The sequence below is a fragment of the Urocitellus parryii genome, chromosome Y (genome assembly GCF_045843805.1).
Source record: "Urocitellus parryii isolate mUroPar1 chromosome Y, mUroPar1.hap1, whole genome shotgun sequence".
NCBI classification, from domain to species: domain Eukaryota; kingdom Metazoa; phylum Chordata; class Mammalia; order Rodentia; family Sciuridae; genus Urocitellus; species Urocitellus parryii.
In genome coordinates this window covers 35,034,473-35,057,438 of record NC_135548.1, presented here as the reverse complement: position 1 = coordinate 35,057,438, position 22,966 = coordinate 35,034,473, and positions in this window count along the sequence as shown.

Here is a 22,966-nt window from a genome sequence, read left to right as displayed (position 1 = left end):
AATTAAAACCTGGAAACATCAAAAATTTCTAAGACAATAGAGTCTGTACAATCTACCATTACAAACCCATTAAAGAGCATTTTAGGTGAGGCAGGGGCATTTAATGTAGCTCATTGGTAGAGTACTTGCCTTGCATGTGTGAGGCACCTGGTTCAATTGTAAGCAATGTGTACAAATAAACTAAATAAAGGTCCACTGACAATTAAATATGAAAAGAAAAAAATCAAAAAAGAGCATATTAGGTAATTTTTTATAAGTATCTTAATAATATAAGTATTTTAAAATACATTAATTTAAAAAAGTAGATGATTATGTAAGTCTGGGTTTTTTATTTTAATATATAAAATCCAAAGAAAAAATTATGGATAAGTGGGGAAAAAAGAGCTACAATGAGCAGCACTTGATAATGAGGACTTTATTATTTGTATCTTTCTGGATTTTAAAATTTTTCCACAATGTGCATACTAGTTTTAAAAACAGAAAAGAAATAAACAAGCTTTTTTTCAAAAAACATGATATATTGTAAATACAATTTTTAAACAAAAGTTGCAATTGTGAAGCATAATTTCTAAAAACAATAAAAATGGTAAGCAAAAAAAAACAGTTTTCTCCAATATTTTATAAATAGATTGTACCCAGATGTTCTTTTCTGTAACATGCCAGAGAGCAAGGATATGCTCAAACAAGAGCACAGAGGGCACCTCAAAGTAATAAAATACTTATAGAAATGATTTTAATCCATAGAATGAAACATGTACAGCTCACAGTGCATACTGGTATGCAGATGATAAGTGACTGACACATGATAGACAATTAGATTAGTAGATGGATAGGTTGATCAAGGCATAGGTAGATAGATAGATAGATAGATAGATAGATAGATAGATAGATAGATAGATAGATCAATGGATGGATGGATGAAGGGGATAAAAGTTCCTTCTTACTGTAGAATTCCAAATAATTAAACAAGTTCTTAATAACTATTCTGTGCTTAACATGAAATGTCAACTTTTGATGAGGTTAGTTCTAGTTTGGTGAACTTCTTGTAAATTCAAAATTATTTCAAGTTGAAGAGCTTAAAAATTAAGATCATTTAAATAATGCAACATTATTTTCCATTATGAAGTTAAAAGTTATGGTTGTAGAAAATTAAAAAGAAAAATAATCACCACCCATAGATACATCATAAAAAATAATTTCTGTTGTTTGTGCTTCTTATTGGATATTTTTAAATCAATACATTTCTAGGGAAGACCTCATCCACTGAGAAACTCGTGATGCCTCCTGGGTGTGTTCGGGTCTACGACCCTGAGCTCTTGCCTAGTCCTAGCCTCCTGACTTATAGAATTGAATCCACATGTTGGGACAAGGGAGGACAGCAGGATAGAATCCCGCATGCCAAAAGGGGCCTCTTCCTAACCACTCAGAGCAGATTTCCGGCCGGGAAACCACCGTCAGCCCTTCCCATCTGGACAGCATTAGCAGGAATGTCTACTGGTAGCATCAGAACTGCCTTAGGAGTCTTTGGGGGCCTGATGACAGCTCAGAGATAGTCACAACGTTTTCAGAAGCAGAGAAAGAGTGAATGTTAGATGTAGATCATGCCAAGTGGCTCTTCTTACTAGGAGATCTTGGTCAAAACATACAGTGGCCAAAGGAATCACAAGGCATCTATCTGCTCAGATGCTATCACATAACTTCTAAGCAAATAAGCAAGAGGCATAACAAAGGACATACCCTCTGCTCACGTCTTCCAGAACCCTATCTTCTGGTAGGATATTATGCCCTCCACCCCACCCTACCCAGTCCCCAGAAATGGCGGCTTAGAGCTGGACAATGGGGGAAAGCAAGCTTATACTTCCATTCCTGGGAGCCAGCACAGTGATCCTGTTCTCTCCAGCTGGAACTAGGTTGTTGCTATAGCAACAACCGAATGATGGACAGATTTTTGAATGTGCTGTGGTCTACTGTGTGTGATAAGAGCTTCCAGGATATCCACTCAGTATTTTCAATCCTGCTAAAACGTGCTCACTGTGTAATGATACTAAATGCCATGTTTCAAGATCAATTTTAAATGCCTTTTGTTTTAAAAAATTGAAATGATAGAGTCTGAGCTATTTTTAGTTCTAAATAACCATTTGTGCTAATTTCAGTTTTATTCACTAACATGTCAAGTCAAAACTTTCATGTTTTGTGCAGCACTCAGTGGCTTTGAGGAAGGCTAAACTGGATTAATGAAAACATACAGTGTCCCCTAGATAACAGTAACTTCTTTCCAAGGTGAATTTAATCACAGGTGTCATGCAGGTTCTAAGAAACTATCATAGTAAAAAACAGTAGGATGCTTTTGACCTGCTTTTGCTATATATGTTAGACTCCCTTTCTTAAGAAAGTACTGTACCATAAAGCAGTTTCATTGTGTAAAGAAATTGTGGATTTAGGAATGAATAATGCCTGAGCTATACCATCCGTCCTAGGTAATCGAGGTTCAATTCTCCACATTTTATGCAAAATGCCCCTGACTTCGATTCATCTAAAATGATTCTGACACCCAAAACGATGCAGTGCGATTGTCATAGTTCAGATCTTGAATGTCCCCCAAAGGCCAGGTATTGAAGACGTGGCCTCCATCCTGTGGCACTGTTAGGAGGTGGGGCCTAGATCAAGACAGTTGGGTCGTTGGGCATGCTTTTGGGTGGGATATTGGGACTGAAACCTTTGGAACCATGATCCAAAATAAGTCTATCCTCCTCCAAGTTTTTTTTCTCAGGTATTTGTCACACTGATACAAAGAGAGAGTGTTAACTGACACACTCTCTTTTTACTTCCTGGCCACCATGAGGTGAGCAGTGTCCTCTGCCGTAGGCCACATTCAGGCAAGCCGTTTAGTGAATTCGCATAATCATAATTTAGTCTCCTCTGATAGAACTCAGATTGGTTTTACTAAGAACCATAGGCTCAATGTTATCCATCTAGAGGTAAAGAACTTCAGATTGATTTTCTTGAGTGCACTTTTTATTGAAGCATGTTAAATGCAAATAGAGACAAGCACCCATATCATGTCATCAGCTCAATTAATTTCCACCAGAAGAACCTACCTGTGTGATCAGCACCTGGATTAATTCCTATACCATAGGATGAGAACCAGGCATGGCTCTCCCCATCCCCTAGCAGCCAACGGAGGCCTGACTTCATAGGTTGGTTAGGTCTGCCTGTTTTTTCACTTCCTACAGATGGAATCAGGAGGTTCTGTGTCTGCCTCACTCAACCCACAGTTAGGTTTGTGAGACTTTTCCACAGTGAGCTTTGTGGGGACAGCAGTTGTTACACAGCATCTTATCTATGGCTTTATTGAAAGATGCTCTGGGTAAACTCTAGGACCTGGTTACAATTTTCAAAATAACTTGTCCCTGATGCTAAAAATCAACAGAAATAGAGTTGGAAGATGCAAGTGTGTTTTTCTTTGAAATCTGAGTGTTCATAATCCTATTTTACTGCTTTGGTGGGGTCTGAGTTAACCACCAGCCTGATCGTCTTTGAGCACCAAAGAGCATAGAGAAACACTAATGTTTTTAAAGTTATCGTAACTTTTTTGTGCAAGACAGTTCCAGTCTCAAATTTTTTTTTGTTCATTTCTTAAATGTATCCTGAGGTTTAATGAAATCGTTTCAGTGAGGTAGTACATCTCACTTCTCTTTCTTATTCTTCTTTTCTCCTCCTCTTTCTTCTTTTCCTTCTTCTTTTAGTTTTGTTTGTGTCTAAAAGGTCTAAAAGGATTTTTTGAAAAAGGAAAAAAAAACAACATCTGCTAGCATAGATATTTGCAAATGTACAACCAGTCAGAAGAGACGGAATTCCATGCATTTGGACCAGTAGGATATCTTCAGAGATATGCTTATTTTTATTATTATTGGGGGGATCACTAAGGACAGTTTGCAGAAGCTCCAGGAGATATCATTTTGAGAGCCTGAAACATATTACCCAAAGCACAACCCTAAATCCAGACTGATTTTTTGGAAATCACTTGTACATATTTTTTACCATATTGTCTAAAAGGAGATAACGTGGTCATAAAATCTTTCAAATACATAACATTCTCAAGTTCATTTCCTGGCAAGCATAATGTGACCTCTGTTTCTAAACACAAAGACTCCAGCTTAACAGTCAGAACTCATTTCATTTTTTACACTCTGTTACATTAACTAACGAATCGAACATTGGCTATCTTTTCTGCCTAATATAGGAGCTTTAGGAACTAGGTAACTACTTTTCTTTTCATTTACCCCCAAAGATTTTAAAATAAAGGTCTATTGGCGACGAGGTCAAAACCAGCTGTGAGTCCTCAGGCTCACCCTCCGTTTTCCTAACTTGTAAAGTAAAAGGATTTGACTATCTGGTCTAAGTTACCTTCCAGAACTAACAGGCTTTGATTCATTTGCAGAAATAAATCGGGTTGTGAGAGCCAGGAATGAGGTCAAAGCGGAGGCCAGGAGCCGGGGCGATCATGGTGAGAGGAAACTGGAGGCGACCCAGGCAACCGACAGCAGGTTAGGAATAAATAATCAGATCTTTGGGGAATTTAGGGGAGGATTCAGGATCCAGGAACAGCAATGAATGGAAAGAAATGAGCCTAATCCTAGTACCTTCTGAATTTCCTGCCAGAGACAATAGCAACAAAGAACTGTCTGACCTGTGTGGAAGCAGAATTCCGGGCACATGCATCTCAGGACTGTTCCCCATCAGAGAGGGGACAATCCAGGTGGGACATTGGATTTGGACTTTTCTAGATAAACTTTTAAAATTTTGAGAGTAGTTTCATATTTAGTGAAAATTTGCAAAGGTGGTGCAGATTTCCCATGTACCCCCACACGTTTTCCCTTATTATTGACATCATATATTATTATGGTACATTTGTCACAACTAATGGCCTGATGTTGATGCATTATTATTAACTAGAATCTGTACAGTCATCCTGGAACTCTAGTAGATAGCAAAATCTGCAGATGTTAAGTCTCTTACATAAAATAGAATAGTATGTGCATATAACCTATGTGCTTTGCCCCATAGACTTTAAGTTATCTCTATACTACTTATAATATCTAATACGAGTAAATGCCGTGTAAATAGTGTTATAATGGATAGTTTAGGGAATAGTCACAAAGGGAAAAAAGACTGCACACATTCACTGCAGCTGCAATTGTTTTTCACATAGTCTTGATCCGAGGTTGGTTGAATTGGTGGATACAGAACCTCCAGACATGGAGGGCTGACTCTGCTTTATTCAGACCTCCCTAGTTTTCACCTAGTGACCTTGTTTCTGTTGCCTGGAGTCGTTACAGCTCCTCTCAGCCTGTCCTCATTTGGGGTGGTCTTGAGGGTTGTGAGAAGTACTTTGTAGAGCATCAGCTGGGATTTGTCTTGTGCTTTTCTAAGGATCAGAGTGAAGGGTGGGTTACTGGGAGGAAGACCATGCAGGCAAAGTCCTTTCTCCCCCAGGGTGCCCACCCTCAGGAGGACTCAGCACTGCCGGTGTTAACCTTGACTGCCGTCAGTTCTCCCTGTAAGCTGACCCTTCTCCACCCTTCTCATGTGGTCCTTGGAAGGAAGCCACTGGATGCAGCCCACACACCAGAACGGGGACTTTGCTCTACCTCCCCAAAGGGGAAGCATCTGCATCTGTTATTAGAATGCACTTCTCCCATTTATTTATCCAATCACTTATTTAAATTCCTGTGTCCCATGGGCATTGATTTTACACTTTGAATAGAATCCAGTACAACTTTACTTTCTTGTTCTGGTGACTCTCATTTCACCAGTTCTTTCAGAGGGCTCTCGGGTCCTTTGACATATCACAGTCACTGTGAGGTTCGCTCTTGGTTTGTTTCAGAACTTACTAGATGTACAGATTTATTCATAGGACATAGAATTTGGATTCTGAGAGGCAAAAAAAAAAAGTGGTTTCTTAGGACAGTTTGATCCTGAGCTTCATGTTTTCCTCCTTAGCTTTTGACTCTGATCACCTTTAAAATTATTCAGATAATCTTCACATTTAGATATTATCAGATTTCATTTAGTTCTCAGGAAACAAATTAGGAGATTTCTTTGTAATTGTCCTAGCCCTGGGAAATGTTTCCTTTAATATGTTTGATAAATATCATCTCTACATTTTCTTTGTTTTCTCTTTGTAGAACTCATTAGTTAGATAACCCCCTGGCTTGATCCCCTGGAGTCTCAAATATTTTATCTTTTTTTGTTTCCTTGTCTTTTTGTTCTACAAAGAGATTATTTTGTTCTTATCTTCCCAACACACACACACACACGCACACACACACACACTCCCTTTTTGTGGCATCCAATTTTTGTTACTTATTTTGTGGACTGAATCTCCTTGGATTGTTCTAGGAAAACTACATTGAGGATTTTAAAAGTCATCTTTGTTACCCATTTACTTCTTTTTAAAAAAAAAATAATAGAGGGCTGGGGATGTGGCTCAAGCGGTAGCACGCTCGCCTGGCATGTGTGCGGCCCGGGTTCGATCCTCAGCACCACATACCAACAAAGATGTTGTGTCCGCCGAGAACTAAAAAATAAAAAATATTAAAAAAATTCTCTCTCCCTCTCTCTCTCTCTCTCTCTCTCTCTCCTCTCTCAATCTCTCTTTAAAAAAAATAGAATCTTTGTTTCTAGATTTTGGAGTAATTTTGCAATCAGTACTCCTCCCAAGGTCTGGGGCCCTTGATCGTCTGCTCATATTTTAAAATGTGGCAATACAAAGAACACCTGAAAGCTCATGCTGATGTCGGGCTGTTGGACCGTCATGGTGGGAGTTATAAATCTACTGTAACCTTCTGTCTTTTCTTCATCAGTCTTCTACAGTAAGAGAATTTTTTTCTTTTTATTCATTTATTTATTTATATCAGTAGGGATTGATAACTTCTCATTTTATTCACCTGATAATATTCTGTTACTATTTTGTGGCTCACATTGTCCCAGAACTGACCAGTAGGAATTCTTTATAAGTTCTTGGGAACTTCTGACATGACTCCAACATTATTTGATCATTTTCTTACTCTCTGACACAAAAGAATGTCAAATTTTTCATTTTGTATCTACCTGCCACAATCCTAGAATCAAATTTTTTTTTCTCAAAGGAAGCCTTTTTATTTGAGGATAATGTATAGACCCCATATCTGGGTGCTCACAGGCATGCCCAGGCCTGCTCAGTTTGAAGAGCTATGAAACATGTAGAGTGAGTGAGTGTGTGTGTGTGTGTGTGTGTGTGTGTGTGTGTGTACATGCATTCATGCATCAGTGTGTGTCATCATGAGTTTATGCATAAACTTCCACCTCTACTCCAGCAGGCCACAGCATTCGTTTTACTCTCAACCCTCTATATGTGGTCACGTACCGCAGCATTTCAATGACGGATTGCTTCTACGATGGTGGTTCCATAACATAATGGGCCTGAGAAATTCCTATCACCTAGTGACACTGTAGCTGTTGTAATGTCCTAACAGAACCCATCACTCACATGTTCGTGGTGATGCGGCTGTAAACACAGCTACTGCACTGACGGCCCTATAAAAGGATAGCACGTGCAGTTACTTATAGTAAATAAAAATGTCAGGTTGTTTGTAGGACTTACTGATTTTTGCATTTTCTGTGGTAGGCTTTTTATGATTTTTAAGAATATCCTTATAAAAAAGGGTTAACTATACAATAGCCTTCAGGAGGGGTTCAAGCAGGAGGCCTTGCTAACACAGGAGGGGACAGACAGCTCAATCATGTCATTGCCACAAGATGTGGAAGTGGAGGACAGCAAAACTGACCTGTAAAGGTCTAAGCTAAGGTGCATCTGTGTCCTAGTTTTTAACAAATAAATTTAAATAAAATGTAAAACTAGAAAAAAATGTTTAAAGAGTAAGGATGTAAAAAGAGGAAATATTTTTGTGAAGTTGTACAATATATTTGAGTTTAAAGCTGTTTTATTACAAAAAAAATCAAGATGTTTAAAATTATTGAAAATTTACCAAGTAAAAGAGTTACACTAAGGTAAGGTTGGTTTATTCCTGGGGAAAAATAATTATTCTATAGTTCAGAGTCGACTAAATTGTCAGTGTTTAAAATGTCTATAGTGGCGTACCGCAGTGTCTAAGCCTTCACATTCACCACCTCACCCAGAGACACCTCCAATCCTGCAAGCTCCTTCACGGTAGGTGCCCTATACTCATGCACCATTTTTTCATCTTTTATAAAACATTTTTACAACACCTTGTATATTTTTAGATGTAAATATTTACCATTGTGCTACAGTTGTTTTCAGTGTAAAGCACATTATCCAACCAGGAGCAATATGAGCTGTACTCAGACACCCAATGAGTGTAATAGGCTACACCATCTAGATTTGAACACATTCTCATATCTGGTCCATGAAATTGCCTGACGATGAAGTTCTCATCCGTTTCAGTCAGCCTTTTCATTGCTGTGACCAAAAGACCAGACAAGAACAACTTAAAGGAGGAAAGGTTTATGTTGGCTCCTGGCGTCAGAGGTTTGGTCCATGGTTTGCTGACTCCATAGCTCTGGCCCCGAGGTAAAGCGGGGCATCATGGAAGAAGGGTGTGGCAGAGGAAAGCAGCTCAAGACATGGTAACCAGAAAGGAGAGAGAGAACTCCTCTCCAGGGATGAAATATGAACCCCAAAGTGACCCGCCTCCTCTACCCACAACCCGCCTGCCTACAGTTACCACTTCATTAATCCATCTCCGTGAATGAATTCACTGATGAAGTTACAGAGGTCACAGTCCAAACATCCCACCTCTGAACGTTCCCATATTGTCTGACTGAACTTCTGGGGGACGTTTCATATCTAAACCACAGCAGCATCCTCGGCATTTGCACGTGACTGTGCTTGTAGCTCAGTTTTTCAGCAGAGGAGACCTAAGCCCATTGTCTTTGATGTGTTTATTTGTTCACTCATTTCTAAAACACCCAGAGTGAGTTTCAGAATTACAAACACACATGACTAGGAAAAACAAAGGTACTAGTTCAAATGGAATAAGTGAGCTTTTTTATGTTTATTCTGAAATACACAGCCCAAATACTATATTCAGAAGTTATTTGGGTTAGTGTCATGACTAATTCGTTGTTTTCCATAAGACACATGCCCCCTGGCTCCTCAGCCTCCAATTGCACAATTGTGGTCTCTGTGCAGTCGACGCTTGATATACCTCATGCTTTTCTTTACTGAGTCACCCTCTTTCCATATTCTCTTTTTTCACAAGTTTTCCTTCAGTATGGAAGCCACAACTTCCAATTTTACCTTTGTTAGCATTTTTAAAGACTGTGCAGTTGAATTCCGTTGTTGAGAGCCTTTTGTAAAAAGTCGTTACATCTATAACTTTTGTCTCATAAATATTACATTTTCTTAAGCCCCTGACCTCTAAAACATAGAGTGGCCTACTGCCAAGAGCTAGTAGCTATTTTCCCAAAGCACTAAATGTATTCAATAGAATCCTTTGAGACAGTGCCAAATATATATTTTATGGATGTGTTTCAGAGTTTCTTAGCCTGGGTACTCAGAGAACAAAGGCCAGGGAATAAGCTTATGTGGGATCTCATGGGTCAGGGGTCAAGGAAAGAGAGAAGGAAGAAGAGATGAAGCAAATACAGTGCAGAAGTGTGAATGAGATTGCCATCCCTCCGCATCCAGCATGCCAGACTTTTCATTTTTCCCTGATAGTCTTTTGAGAGGCCCTTTTTGGGATTATCTTTTGTGACAGCCTGGTCATAGAAGGAATTGGAAAAAAAATATTTTGAGATCCAATTGATCAAAGATTTGCTCCCCGGTTGTTAATTTTCTCACTCGTCCAAGTTGCACCTCCAAGGACAATGCTATAATTTGAATGTCTGAGTCCCTCCAGAAATGTGTGTTGAAATGTCATCCCCAGGGCCACATCATCAAGAAGGGTGCACTTTGGGAGGTGGTCACACGGGCTCTGCCTTCAGCAAGGAACCACTGCTTTTATGAAATGGCTAAAGGGAACTAGCCAGGACCCTTTTGCTCCTCTGCCGTCTGAGAACTCAGCTCTTAATGCACAGACCTCAGAGGTACAGAAACTGCTGAAACCCTGAAACCGCTTCCATCATGGCCTTGATTTGCGACTTCACGGCCTCTAAGACTATGAGAAATAAATCTATGTTCTTCATACATTTACCTAGTCTCAGGTATTTTTTTTATAGCAGCACTAACTGCCTAAGACAGGCTCCAAGTTGAAACTACACCCTGACACCTCAGAGTCCACAGGAAAGCCCAGACCACAGTCCCAGGCGGGCCAGTGGAAGTCTCCATCAGACTGCAGGTGGTCACAGGAAGCAAGTCCTCCAGAGCCGGCCTGGCCCTACACTCTGTTCTCAGTAGAGTCCCAGTTGAGATCGACGATTGCAATGTGATTATGAAACATACCCCACTTTACTCTAAAAACTCTATTGAATTGTGTGGCAGGTTATATGGCTGCTTATGAGAGATCTGTCATGGGAAAGCCAGGAACAATCGGCCAGTCCCCAGAGATAGGTGACCTAGAGATAAGACGTCTAAAACTGACTTCTCTGTCTATTTCCCACATTCCAGTACCATCTTTAGCCAGTTATGCACCTACGGGATGAGAATGCCTTTTCCTTTACTCCCAAATTGTAACCCTGGTGTTGTGGGGCCCTCGCCCTCTCCACAACTTGCCTGTGAAACTCTTTAAATAATCACCTAAATATAAAGGCAAAATGCACGGGGGTGAGGTAGGGTGCTGACTGCCATCCCAAAGGAGTTGGGAAGGGATTTACGCTGATGAGATACCCAATTTGAGCTTGGACTGTAGGCTCAACCTATAATTTCAACCAAAATCGACTATAATTTCAACTTAGAAATGATCAACATTTAATGTTATTTTCATGCTGACCTACATTGTTGAGTTTAATTAACTGCCCCATAATATACTATTACAAAATATCTCTGTTCCAGACTGCTTCAAGAAAATCCAAGTAATTTGGAAACTGTCACAGGGTGCCGAATTCTGCCAAATCTGGGAAGAGTATTATCAAGCAGGCTTCGGCTTCCTAAATAATCTCTAAATATTTCCAAGTAATCTAGCCATGGTACTCAAAGTACTGTTCTGCTCATTGTCATTTTGGCTTCAAAGGTAAAAGTAATTGGATATATTGACAACTCAACCAAATTCCATAGGTAAAAATCATCCATTTTAATTATGAAATCTTCAGGGCATATCACAATCAACCGGCTAGCCTCTGATCATGAGTCATTCCAATATGAAAATCACAAAGCAAGGGGCAAGAGGTTTCCATCTTCCACAGACTGGAATTTGCATTTCAAAGGGAAAAAAACCCTGTATTTCTAAAAGGTATGGTCACAACATCAGAAAAGAAAAGCAAACCAAGAGAAGCCATGGCTATTAACTGCCAAAAAAGCTATTTGCTAAGGTACAGAAAAAGGAGTTGGGGTGGGTCGACCATGAACTCCTTTAATTAACAAGGTCAATGCATTAAAAACAGAACTGGGATAGGAGTCAAAAATGATTCTAGATAAAACTCTGAAAAAGAAACTAAAAGAGTGTGTGCTTCTTTTCCCCTAATATAAACAGGCACTATTTCCTTGATGATGGCTTGAGTCAGATATTTTGCTGCTGTGACTAAAGGACCCAACCAGCACAATTGTAGAGGATGAAAAGTTTATTTGAGGGCTCACAGTTTCCGAGTTCTTGTCCACAGAAGGCTGACTCCACTCCTCAGGACTCAAGATGAGACAGAACATCATGGAGGAGTGTGTGGCAGAGGGAATCAGCTCACATTACAGTGATTAACAAGCAGAGAGAGAGAGAGACTCCCCTCTCCAGATACAAATATATACCCAAAGCCACGCCCCAATGCCTACCTCCTCCAGCCACACTCTACCTCTTCAGTTACCACTCAGTTCATCCCTGTCAGGGGATTAAATCACTGACTGGGTTAAGACTCTTACAACCCAATCATTTCTCCTCTGAACCTTCTTGCCTTGTCTCACACGTGAGCTTTTGGGGGACACCACAGCTAAACCATAACATGATCCTATGACATTGTCCAATAGAAGCTGCATCAACCTAAAAACGAAATTTTGGAGGAAATGAAGGAATACATTTTTGTGGGGTTTTTTTTAAACTAACTATTAGTAGCATACATATCATATACTAAGTCATCATACTTTCCCTCTGTTATGAAAGATTTCTTACTTTTGGAGACTAAAAAATTACTCTAAAAGACTTTTAAGGTGATGGTAACACATAATTTTTCAAAATCCAACTTGTTTGTATTCTTGACATACGTAGCAAATTTAGGATTAACAGCATGATTTCTGAAATATTTCAGAAAATATTAGGGTTTCCTCTGGATTCTTATGATTAAACGTATCACTTTTTTCTTGCTTGAATCATATTTTGCTGTGAGTTATATAGTGACTCTGGAAAGACAGACATTTTGACAGACATATAGTCACTATTTGAGTGACAGAAATATGAATTGATTATACAAACCATTCCAAACTCTCACTATGAGAATTTTGGCAATTTCTACTACCTTTGATTATATTGCCTGGAATGAGACAGACAGGCATTTTTTTTTATTATTTTGGCTTTCAAAGTGACTGTTTTTAAAACTATAGTTGTAAAACTATATTTTTAAGTATCTTCAGCAATGAATTATAGATAGAAAGCTAAGTTAAATTTCAAATGCTTCTACTATTACTATTTCTGCTGGAAGTAGATATATGTAGAAAATCCAAAACACATTGAGGACATAGCCGACCCATGAACAATAAATAATGCCAGTCAATACTAGTTTATAGGACATGTCCACTTCTGGATCTGATGGAGCAGCTTCCAGGAGATCAATACCCCTACAAATTCTGGGTAAGATTTAACAGTTACGTAAAAAAATCATTTAAAGAAATTGGACAGAGACTGAGGCAATGTCCAGGTTTTGGAAAGGGGGAAGTTATTGGGGGTGAACCTACCTATCTGCACATGGCTTTTATTCTCAAAATAATTTTTGATTCATGGCCCATAGCATAAGACTGAAAAGCTGGTTAGTGAGTGGCTTCTAGAAAACAAAGAAGTAGGTGAGCTTTAAGCAATATCATAACCCTAATATAAAAAAGAGAGAGAGAGAGAGAGAGAGAGAGAGAGAGAGCAGACCTGCTAAGGTAGGGACCCATGGAAGGTGGCCAGCAGAGGGTTCAGAGAATCCACATTTGACTTTGTAAGTGTCCCTGGTTACGTGCATGTTTGATCTGCTCCTAGAATTTGGATCTTGAATGTCCCCCAAAGGCCGATCTGTTGCAGGCTTGGTCCCAGCCTGTGGCACTACTTTAGGAGGCAGGACCTTGTGGAAGGAGGTCAGTCACTGGGGCTGTGCCCTTGAATAGGGAGACTGGGGGCCAACAGGCCTCCCCTGTCACATACTCCCACTAGGGCCTTCTCAGCCATCATGGGCCCCAGCAACCACAGAATGAAACTTTTGAAATAGTGAGCCAAAATCAACTCCTCTCCATTTTTAAGTTTCAAATAGTGTCCCAGGAATAAAAAGTTGGCGAACACACCTGCTTTCTCTGGTGGACAGCAGAGAGTTGGCTCTTGTTTCCTCTCCTTGGAAAAGCTCTGCCTTTTAACCGGCATGTTTATACCATTTACATCAGAAGTCATTACTGATCAAGGTGGGTCATTTTATTTCTTTTCTATTGTTCCCACCTGTTTTGTGTTACACTTGACCTTTTTTCCCACCTCATTCTAACACTTTCTCATTCCCATTCAAAGATAAAGCACTTTAATTCAATAGGCAATACAAGAAACTATCAAAAAAAAAATGATCAAAGGGTATAAGTGGAACAACCTGTTGAAGTTCTAATGCATTTGTCCAGGGACATCATTTCCCCAAAGCAAGGAGGTGTGTTAACAGAAAGGAAAGGGAGAGCTGCCAGGGATTTCTGTGCCTAGGCTTTCTGTCCTGTTTGTGGATCTTTATTCATGACCAAAGTAAAAACTACCTTTTGTGGAAGGAAGTTATTGCTATTTAGAAATATCCTGGTTCTTCTTCTCCTAAGCCCACTGTATTCCCCTTGGCCTTTGAAATTAGGTGTGAACATGTTACTTGCTTTAGTCATAAAACATGAATGGAAATAAGAATCACTTCTGGGCAGAAGCTCTAAGGGCAGGGATTTGAACTACAGCATTCTCTTCACTTCACCTCTGTGATCACACAAGCTGTGAAACATCCCAGTCTCTGTCAAGCTTGATACCTGAGTGACTGTGGCAAACCCCTGCTGGGACCAGGCTAGGAAGGCTGTATAAGAAATAAACTGTGTTGTGGTAAGCTGCTGGCAAGTGGGTTTGCTTGTTACTGCAGCACAACATAATTCACCCTAAAACTTTTTAGGTGAAATAATGCAGATTTTATGACTTTGTACGCACACAATTCGAGTTTCTTCTTAGCCATGTTTGGTTTCTATTTTATTAATATTCATATTCTCACTTGTACTTTCATTCTCAATTTCATTCAACAGAATTAAATTTTTAACTTTACAAATTTCATCAAGTTAATGTGTAAAATCACATGCTTTTGGTTATAACGAGTACCTTCTTTTAGGTCCTATTTTATAATAACTTCCATGCTCAGTATTCAATTTAAAAATATCTACTCTTGGAAAAACTTGAACTAGTCCATCAAGAGGGTCATTAAAGGAAAGTATACTTAATATGTATACTCCTTGTACCATTTTGACATTTCCTCAAACACAGAACACTTACAAAGAAGACATTTTATTGATTAAAAAAAAGTATAAATATTGAGCTCATTAAATAATAGAACTGGAGTCCATCTTATCTATATTTTTATAAATGATCTATAAATTACAGAATAAAAACTCAGCCTGCAGCGCCACTACAATCTGCTAACTAGATAATAAATCTCAAAATCAATGAAAATAGCTTGTATGGAATCATAAAATTATAAACCTTCTTCATTAATTCAACATGTATTTATTTATCATAAATTTTTTAACATCTATTCTAAACCAGGCACTAGGGGATACAGTAGCAAACCAGACATAATTGTTGATCTCATTAATTTGCATTTTTATAAAAGAGTCAGAAAATAACTATTTGTGAAGCATAAAATAAAAATTTTAAAGATGCTCAAAAATCTGAGTGTCCACTCTACTCTCCCCATGCCTCCATTCCCTGGTGATTTGGCTCCTTTCTGAGTCTATTTCATTTGCTTCTCTCTGACTGCTGGTTTTCTTCCACTTCTACTCGAATATTCTCTCAACATCATTGCTTTCAATGAGTCAAAATTTTGGCTTTCTCAAAACTTCTCCTTGTCACCAGGTTCTTATTTTATTTTGTGACCTTTCTGAAGCATCTCACTAGTATCAGAGCTCCATTCAAGCTCCTGATACCACTCCATACTTCTCAACTTACGTTCCCAAGAGATAGATTTATATTGTTCCAGCAGCCTTGTGATAGCCATTTAGAAAACATTTAGACCACCCGCACCTCAACCAGTCAGAACCTGGAGAATAACATCTTCTTTCTGTACATAGTGGACTAGGAGCATGTCCTCAGAAAAGTTCTGGAGTGGGGCTACTTTCCTTGAAGACCTGAAGAACAGTAGTCACCACGGTTCAGGACCATTCTGTCCATTATAAGTAATCAAAGAAGAAAAGAAGTTCTACTTAGGAAAACTTAGACCTGTAGGTTTTTTAAGTACATATTATATTCAAAATAAAGATGAAGGGCCATTATAGACTTTTAGTGCTACAATGGCAAACGAAACTAAAATAAAGTAAAATAAAAATTAAGTTAAAAATTGAACATGCCTAGCTCAATATGGTGTTCTAGCAAGACAGAAGAAAAAAATTCTCTTGATATTGAAAAAAAAAAAGACGAAAACTTATTATTACCTTGGCTTTCCAGAAACCTATGGAAAATCTGTAGCTGCACTTTTCTTTGCACTTCCAGAAAAACAGATAACACTCAAGATCATCAAAATAAGAACAACTGAAATGATTGAGGATATGGAGACGAGCTAAACAATTGAAACTACTCACATATGCAAACGGATGGTGGCCAGGCCCTATGGCAAAAGGACACAGACCCACACCCTGCAGCAGCCAGCCAACACAACCTCCGCAGAAGTCAACCCAGGATGATCAGGAATCCATCAATGTCTGGGAGCTTCCCTCCTCTTGGCCCTTGTGTTCAACACAAAACCAACCAGAAAGTACCAAATAGGATGCATGTCAATCGCATGGGAATCACCATTTATTCTTAGCCCATCTCTAGCTCTCCCAGACCAACAGCCCCCAATCAGGCCAACAAACTTCAATACCTGGAGCTCTTCCTTTTGTTCCACTATAAACTTTAAATCTCTATCAAAAGCAAATGAATGATAGTAAATAATTACTGTCCTAGCCCCTTCTGAATAAATAGCTTCTGCTTATTTTTCATCAGTGGTCTTTAGTTATGTTCACAATAAAAAAAGTGTTCAGGAGTCAAGACGATAAATATCTGTCAATTCAGGAATCATAGAGAGAGAGAAAGGAGAGAATGAATGAATTGTGTTCTTTGAGGAGGCTATGATAAGTTACTCAGTATCTCTTAAATATAAAGGCATGATCAGGAAATGTCCCTGTGAACACTATTACAACAAAGTCAACATCAGATAGTCAGGAAGAGACCTGATCTTAAGAAATTATTTATAAAGTTGTATTGCTACAGCTACTATTTGTTCCCAAATAATCCAGTCAAAAAATTTTGATCGAGACACGAATAAGTAATAAATCCACAGGGCAAAGCAGAAACCAGGACAAAAGAGAGTCCATTCCAGTCCAAACCCTTCTTCCCCCATGAAGCGATCCCTATCTTTTCAGTGTTCCCAGGCCTCTACCTGTGCACAGTGCCCTTACAGACCATGATCACCATGATTCTGTTCTAAATGTTCTATATGACGTCTAACTGGGTGAGAACTCTCCCAAGCCTCTTGCCAGTGTCTCGTGAATTAATATCAAGGACTAAGAACCTGCATTTTTTCCTAAATGTTTTCCAGAAATAATGACATGATTTCACTGACACTTGAATTTTCACTGACACGCTGTTAGGTGTCCTTGTGCTATTGTCATGATTTCCTAACAGCTCTTCCCATAGTGCATTGCATTTACTTATTTTCTTACCTGTGTCCATCACCAAATAGAAAGTCCTTAGGGTAATGACAGGTGTTTTTGTGGTTTTTTTTTTTAATTTTTTTCATCCCCTATACCCAGTAGAATAGCAGGCTCATACTAGAGCTTTGATGTTGAGGGGTGTGTGTGTGTGTGTGTGTGTGTGTGTGTGTGTGTGTGTGTGTGTTTTGGTCACCGTCTACCTGAGAAGGAACTCTAAAGAACTATGTATGAATCTGCAGTGACCTAACCCAGGTTATAGCAGCAAACTTCCCAGGGTTCAGGATACTTTTCCTGATGGCAGATTTTAGGCTTACAGGACAGAGAGGCTCTGTGGCAAACACTCAGCTGTACATCCGTCCACCAAAGTGGCTCTCGACGATGGCAAACCAATGGTCGTGGCTGTTCATATCACCATCTTCACAAAAGCAGAGAACTGCCTTCGGCCTGTACCCCTGACAGAAGGTCAACTCTTCAGAGAGAGGTAGGAATTCGAAGTATTCATCAACTCCAAATTCAAGCAATACCTGATTACGGCCACAGGCTGGGCCTCCAGGACCCGCTCAGGTGATGGGATCCATTGCCATTATTCATAAGGAAAAGAATTTTTAAACTTCAGTTAGAAGCTAGTAAAAGTGAAACTGAAGCCTCACTGAAGAACCCATCTGTAGAAGGAATGGAAAATTCCACCCTCCATAATAACATCTTTCATTGAGTTGTTACATGGGCCAAGGTTTAATGCTTATCTTCTCATTCAGTTCTCAAAGAACACAGTAGATGGGCATTATTATTTCCATTTTATGTATAAAGGAACAGAGAAGTAAGTTAATGAAATGTCTTTTTTGAGGGCACAAGGCTTATGTGAGAGAAAGACAATCGCAAACCCAGGACTGCCCACCAGGAGAACCCATGTACTTTGCAGACTGTGCACCTGCAACAGGTGGGTGAGTAGCCTGTGTCAGGGGAGGGATGTATTTGAAAGCAATGACCTACACTGCAAACCAACAGCTACATAGCTGCTCTTGAAATAGGCTGCCTGACTTTCTTTTAATGTTTGAAATGTGTCATCCAAAGGTTTGAGGGAAACCCTATATGCTAGACTTAAACAGCTGGGGTTTAATTTAAAACTATATTGAAATTTTATTCATTATCTAAGCAAAATTCAAGAAGCAACTGCACCTTTTTACGGAAAAAGGAATTCATGTTAAAAAAATTTCTTCTACCCATTTCAAAAGTAAAAAATATGGTTTTCTATAATTAGACTATTATTACTAAAACTCATTGAAAAAAAGCTCTTCAAGTTCTAACAAAACATGGAATCTTAAAAGGTAACATTAATTCATAATGTTCATGTAACTTGCTATGTTTTTCATTTCTGGAAGATTTTTTTTTCTTCTCTCCTATCTGCAGTCTCCCTCCATACAGATTCTACTAAAAAGAATCGGATACTACTAAAAAGAAAGACAAGCCAGTTCTATAACTGTTTCAAGACACACATTAAAGAGACTGTAAAAGTTGCTTTGCTCTCCAATGGATTTTGACCTAAATCCGTTAGCTGTCCCTTTTCAAAGGACGCAGGTTTATGGACCCCATACAGAAACGAAGGCTAGATCCCCAGCTGTGCGGCTGGAGTTTTCCTTTTTGAGGCACTAACGAAGAGGATGCTACTTGTCTCCTGAGTTTTAAGCACACACACCAGCACCTGCATACTTCACATGTACACATGCACACAAGGGCATACATGCACAATGGTTCAACCATTCCTTCTTAGACTTCAAAGGCTTACACATCCATAGCCTTCCACTTAGGGGTCTTCCCACAGACTCTTTACCTGCCCCAACACTCATCACCCCCATCCCCTTCTGTGCATACTTAGGCCTCTCTCTTTGCTCTGTAAACTTTCCTGGAGATTTTTGGAAGCCCTTACTGTATGTGATATTCTTTCTTTCCTTTTCAAGTGTTTTTAAAAAGTTAGAATCTCTCTCTCTCTTCTCTCTCTCTCTCTCTCTCTCTCTCTCTCTCTCTCTCTCTCTCTCTCTCTCTCCTTTTTTTTTAATAGCAATTTAACATTTGGGTTATTTTGAAGCCTTTCCAGTCAGACTACACAAGTGAAGGTTCTTATAACACTTTCACCCACATGGTCCATATGTTATATTTTGGATAGGCAAGATGTTAAATATAAGCCTTAATAAATGCAGTGAGGCTACATGAAGTCAGGAATCGTGATATTTGCATTGACTCTTTAGCCATGATTTTGCTTTATTGTACCAAAGACAGACAACTCTGAGGATCAGCAGAAAGGAATTACAAAAAAGAACAATTGTCTGGTTTTTGTTTTATTTTTTTTTTGGGGGGGGGGAGCAGATTTTTGTTGCTGTCATTTTTTTAGCATTTTATGCACATATATTCAAAATTCAACAGTATTACCTCATTTTACTCTTTTTTCCCTCTTCATTTACCTTTAGAATCATAAAACTCTATCTCTTCTTTTATAACCTCATATCATACCTCACATTAAAAGGAAGTGGCAAGTTATATCACCAGCTAAAAATTCTCAGGTATGTTTGGAGATCAGACTAGAATGTAGTGGATCAGAATTGCCTTGGACTTGAGATTCACATGAGGTAAATTACCATCGGGATGAATGTTGTGGTTTGTTTTGTAAATCAAGAATACTGATTTGATTGTATAGTGAAAAGCAAAGCAAAGGAAAAATGTGTCTCAGCTATTTGATTTCAAGTATAATCCCAAATCACTCTCAACACTGACAAAAGAGCAAAACTCCGGCACTCTTCTTGTCAAGTGGTGCCAAACATGTGGATGCAAACTGAAAGAGAAGAGCCCGTCAAATCACCCATCACTGAATAGTCATGAAATGAAACGCCCAGGTCTTTGCAAACATCAAACACAACCTTTTGATGTGGTCTTAGAAGCTGAGATTCTCTGAACACTGCCTCGTGCTTCTCATATTAAAAAAAAAAATCATAGTGCCTATGTAGAGAACAACACAAAGTTAGAAGCAAAGGGGAGCAGGATGGAGAAGGAGCTCTAGGGACTGGCGGGTCATCTGAGAGAGAGGACAGGAAGTGGAGAGACCCTGATCAAGATGGAGTCCCCAGGATTCCACCAGAGAAAGGAGGGCGGTTCACAGGTAGTGAGGGCTCACATCCATGACCTCATTGAATCCTCAGAGCACCGAGATGTGGTGTGGACTGCTGCTATCAGTACTACCAACAGTAGTGCCCGTGGCTTCTAGAGTGATGCTCAATATCAGCCACTCAACATTTTAGTTTCAGTCACTTGGTCCTCTTAGCACCCAGTGCTATTAGCTCCATTCGATAGTGAGAGGAGTGAGACCCAAGGAGAATCAGTGTGTCCAGGGAAGCCAGAATCCATGTGGAGCAGGTATCTCTTAAGAGAGCTTCCACTTGTCTTCTACATGTCCCTGAAAATCTGAGACAGTCTCAGTCTGAAGCCTTCTGCAGAGGGACTACCCTTCATTAATTCAATAAATGACACATATGAATGCCTGTCCTTTACGGAAGGCTCACTGTGTAAGACACTGCCCTGAGCGCTTCATAGGCACTACAGTTCTGCATCGCATCACTTTTCCTACATAGAAAACTGAAATCCAACAGGTTAATTAACTTATACAAGGTCACAAAGCTGCTAAACCGAGGAGACTGCTTCACGCTCTGAGACTAAAGTCCTGCATCAAGTGTTGCATTCAGTAAGTGTCACCTATGTGCACATGGCAAGATCTGGGTCAGGTGTCAGAGATGCTCCTTGCCAGAGAAGAACTCAGGATGAGTTGAGGAAGATGTACATAAACCCATAATTAAGATGTCTTGACATCGTTGTTTTAATAAAATATAGCAATAGCAAAGCACCTCATACTGAATGTGGCACTTCTGCCCCTTGAAGGGCACACAGGAAGTTAATTGGCAAAGTGATGCCAGGCCAGAGGCAAATAAGGGCCTGTCATTAATAAAAACCAAGTACTACTTCTTTGGCAAGACCAAAAAATAGATGAATCTGTGGTAAATCACAATAAGAAAAAAAAATGAAAAGATATGAATAATGTAAGGAATAAGAAAAGTGAGAAAACCTAAATGACTACTGTGTGTAAGTTTAAATAAATACAATGACCATGTTTTAAGAAGAATACGATATTATTATTTGGAGTATTGACTACCAAATGATGTCACAACTGCAAAAGAGTTCTTTCACAAGAAAACATATGACATTACAAAGTCAAAATATTTGCACCAGCATGCACCATATCAGGTCTGGAGCAGAAATTCCTACCTCTCTCCACTTTGCCATCCTACTACCCTCCACTTCTACTGAACCTGAAGATTCACTATTCCCAGGGCAGATTGAGATCACATCCTCATTTTAGGCAACACTTATCCTACTAAGTCATACTGGTCTCTTTCAGTCTCTGTCTCACTCGTTGGACGGAAGCTCATATGCACATCAGCCAAGGCCTCCGCAGCTCCTGCCCCTAACACCTGTTGAGCAGGCAGCTGAGGGGAAGCTAGGGGAAGAATGGAGCCCAACCGGCTCATGCCCAGAGAAGCTAAAGTTACTCCCATCCAAGTAAGTAGGGAGTCAGAGTCAGGGGTGGGACTGAGTTCCTTGCTTTCTGGTCTAGCTTTCTCTCCATCACAATACATTGCCCCAAATTAAGCAGAGACCGGTGATCCCAGTACAAACACACAGCCATCGAGTCACTGAACTAGGACTCTGGCCATTTAGGTGGCCAGATTTCCTTTGAGGAGAACGAAGTTCTTTTCTACTATTTCTTTGCAAGTAATTAAATTAAGGTTCTCTATGGAGATGATATTTATAATGACAATGATGAGGAGACCAGAGGAGATGGTGACATCAGTGATCAGTGTGAGAATTTCGCAGGTGAGGGGAATCCAGGGGCTGCACCCTGTGCTGGTGGCTGTCCCAAAAAGTCAAGGTCAAGGCCAGGTCTGCACACCTGGTTTCCCCTCTAGAATTCTCCTCTAGATGTAGCTGGTCTTCTTCTAAAGATACCTAGAAAAGGTATCTCTCTCCTGAAAGCCTTATCGAGGTAACTTAAGATGTCCACATCAAAGGATGGTAAAGAGGTTCCCAGCCACCAGTATGCCCTGTCGAGAACTTAGAGGTGGTCACTTTCAATGTGACAACCACAAAACCCTCCAAAGTGAAAATCTGCACCTTTTCTTAGATCTGTCAGGGGAAGACATCGCCTGAATTCTGGAAAGGCTTACAGACATACCATCAGAGCTTACCACGAGCAGAAGCTACTGGAATCACAAACTGATAGGAAGAGTGAAGCTGCAATTGATGAATTGCTGAAGCTCCATCTAAATAAAAGCCTGAGAGATAAATGTGGGGAGTCACACATTCATCAGTTTCATTTCCAGAAAACTCATCAGATTCTTCCAGTGAAGACTGGGAGAAAGTAGCCAAATTGAAATATGCAAGAACTTTGGTCTTCTTAACAAATGCTTTTCCCAAGGGAAACTGTCTCCCCCAAACCTATAAGTCATGAGGTTTTTTTAAGAGTCCGAAGGAAGGGAACCATGCAAATCTGGCTTCTCTTGTCATTCTGTCCTACAGAAAAGAGAAGAAAGTAGAAAGCAAGGTGCCGGACCAGGGCACAGGCTCACAGAATGACTGAGACCTAATAGTGGGGTTGTAAAAGGTCTCCTC